The sequence below is a fragment of the Cyprinus carpio genome, chromosome B22, assembly GCF_018340385.1.
Source record: "Cyprinus carpio isolate SPL01 chromosome B22, ASM1834038v1, whole genome shotgun sequence".
NCBI lineage: Eukaryota > Metazoa > Chordata > Actinopteri > Cypriniformes > Cyprinidae > Cyprinus > Cyprinus carpio.
The window spans coordinates 6,085,778-6,089,468 of NC_056618.1; positions in this window are offsets into that span (position 1 = coordinate 6,085,778).

A 3,691-nucleotide genomic window follows, 5' to 3' on the forward strand; every position below is an offset into this window, starting at 1 on the left:
CCCCCCCCCCCCCCACCACCAAAAAAAAAACGTTCACCTTCTCTGGTTTAAGAAAATGTCTTTTACTTTACTTTAGATTCTAAATCCTCTGTCCACCATCGTTTCCACCAGTATTTTTGTGTCATTTTTACTGTGCACACCTTTGCGGTCAGGCTGACGTGGCGAGTATGAACCAGGCTATACACCCAAAGCGCCTCTCTTCACGTGATCAGATAAATCTGGCTCCTGCTGCACTGTGCTGTGGGTCTACAGCACGCGGTACTGAGCAGAGCAAACGCTATGGAGCTGTGCAGACCATGCACTTGCACAAATGCGACCACGTCAAATTATACCGCTAAAATATCTTAAGTCAGACGGACCTAAAGACTGTTTACAATCATTGGACAGACCAAACATTTTTTCTTCCCCGCGGTACCCAAGTTACTGCGTCATAAGAGAGAACTGAAGAATACAGAATACAAGGTCACGCTGGGGCTCACTCTGTCTCTTTGTGAGAGACTTAAGAAAAAATGAGCGTAACAGCACACATAAATTCAGAGGAAACACACAGGGAAACATTCAGAATTTTTAGTTTATTCATAACATGATATAGTTAAGTAACACCATGACAAGTGAGCAATTTTGCTCCATATTCTCACAACGCAAATAAAAAACATTCAAAACCCCTACAGAGTGCGCTCATTATGTGAAGTCTAGTGCGTGAGCGCATTTATAGTGCGCTCTTTCACTCCATGATTCAGTCTATTAAAATACATAAATAACCATCAAAAACACAAGAAATAGTGCCTTAAAATGTGTACATGTATACCACGTCATATAGTTAAATCATTTTCCGTCAATATCACATGGAAGAGTAGCATATCATTTTTTTTCTCCAAAAATTATTTTAATGATTTACATTCTTTTTTTACATCCACCTACTGGCGGTTTTAATGTCACATTTAAAGTATCTTCATTTTTTAAAATCATTTCAAATAACAGTATTCAACGTTTTTTGTTTAATATATCAAATTATTTTTGCATCCGTTACTGCAGGTTAAATGCATTAATAATTCTGCATTAAACAGTGTGTAAATACTTTTAAATGCCACTTCAGGTGCAGTTTATGTCTGGATTGCAATGATAAATTTTGTTGATACTGATTTAATTTGCTTGGTAACAGCCCAAATGTCATATTATTCTAATTCACTGATTAAATTTAACTCAAAAGATAATGCACACTTATAGAAAAATGGCTTTATAAAGGTAAAATGCCCATAAAAGGTAAAAATCAATTTAAACTTAAAATATTAATTTTTATCTGACCACCACACAGAATATGAAGAATACGAAAAACTTTGAGTCAGCTGTCCATGAAAGTCCTTAAGATACCAGCATAACACACTCAATCAGTTGAATGAATGACACAATGACTCACTCATTAAGTGACTTAACCACCACTTACTAGTCATTTAGTTGAGAAGTATAAAGTATGCATTTTCCCCCCTCAACATTTCATGCATATATGTATATATATGCATTTAAAACATTAATCTAATAACATTATTTATTGCAGTTGTAATTATTGTTATTTGCGCTATAAATTATTAAATCTGACTGGTAGCAGCCCTATAGTGTGTATTGAAATAATTGATAAATTGTAATAACTTGACATGATAGACGATGCATACATCTAAAAAGGTTAAAAATAGGCCTTTGTAAAGGTAAATCAAAATATGCAAATTTAAGTATGTAAAAGCTGATAGAACAGAACACTGATGAAAAGATTGATTCATAATAAATTGTTTACCAAAAATCTCAGTGATGCAGTTATTTTGCAGGGATATTTTATATGGAATATTGTCTGCTGACATTAAAAGTTCACTGTATATCAAAGAAATAAAATTTATTACAGCAAAAATTAAATATCAAATACATTATTTAAACACATTAAATATTACATATATGAATGTAATAAAATGTGTATTTCCATTACAGGTTTAGGTCTTACATTTCATATAAGGTGGTATTAAAAAGCTATTAAAAGTCTTAAATTTAACTTGTTCATGTCTGTAGAAACCTTGATTATAATTACTAAATTATTGTGAAACTTGATGTTCTAGTGCCAGTAACGGTGTTCTTAATGTGTATATTTATTTTCTGTCTGTGACTTCTGTAGAGTCTCGATCTGTTATTGCTGAGGGTGGAACTGAATTGAAGAGCATGTCAGTGAAGGAGGGAGATCCTGTCACTCTTCATGTTCCTCAAATACAAGGAGATGAGCTTTGGAGATGAAGAAAAACTCATAGCTAAACATGATATAGAGAACAAGAGCTCACCATTATATGATGAAGAAGAGAGATTCAGAGACAGACTGAAGGTGAATGATCAGACTGGATCTCTGATCATCACAAACACCAGAACCACAGACTGGACTTTATACAGCGAAGATCAGCAGCAACAAACAGACTTCATACAAGAGATTCACTGTTACTGTCAATGGTGAGTAACTCAAGTGTTTTTAAGTAATGATTGTTTATTAACTGTCAGTGAATAATTTCAGGGCTGTGTATTGCCAAGAATCTGGCGATACGATACATATCACGATACAGGGGTTGCAACGCGATATATTGCGATACGCTGCGATACTGTAAGCAAGGCGATATATTGGGATATTTCTTATTTTAGGAATAGTATATATTGTAAGGAAAGCTGTCATTAAGAGCACCACCATAAGCAAACCTTACCATAAATAAATAAAAATTATTTAACCCCGTGCACATGTAAAAGATTAAAGATTAAAGTTCTCTCAGAATTCTTTCATTAAATGTGTATGTATACCGTGCATTTTGAGTAAAGTGTGCATTATAAAGAATAATGATCCTTTAATAAAATAAAACAATATAAAAACAATAAAAGCATAATCTAAAAAAAAACAAGCCTTGTGCATTATAAAGAATATAATACAGTTGGTTTGATACTTTTAGATCAAATGGTGTTGTTGTTTAATGGATTTGTATTATTGCATACATTAAAAGTTGTAAAATTATTATAAAACGCATAAAACGGTAATTCAAAAAACGGAACTTTGTGCAATAACAGGGATGTTTTAGTATTGGTTTTATATTATAATGTCACGTAGTTAAATTGTTTAATTAATTTAAATGGTTCATTGTTAATTATTCCCCCATAAATTAAGCCTTGTGCAACGTAAAGGGCATATATTTATGACTACCCAAGTTAGTTTGGGCTCAAAACATCGCTTGCCGCGACCCTTGTGAAGAGCGCGGGGCTCAGCCACTGACGGGATTGGGTCACGGCAAGTGGCAGAACCGAGGAGGCGACAGCTCAACAGTCCTGCAGTGGACGTTACCACAAAAGCCTAAATGACAGCACACTTCAGCTTTGTACACCGAAACATGAACTGCGACAAATCTTTCACCCTCCATTACTAGCAGCGAACTACATTTATGCTGACATTAGTCAAGAGGGTCTGGCTGCAGACATATTGGTGGAGCTCCACTCAAGAGCGGAAATACATCACCGAGTGGAGCTCCACCCCCGCCATGTTGGTCCGGGCCACACTTTCCGTAGAATTACGACACCTCCATGGGGGCGAGTGGAGCTCCACTCAAGAGCGGAAATATATACATGGATAAAGGGTGCTTTGCAAGTTATGTCACCTCTTTGTACCTAATGTTAATACTTTCTG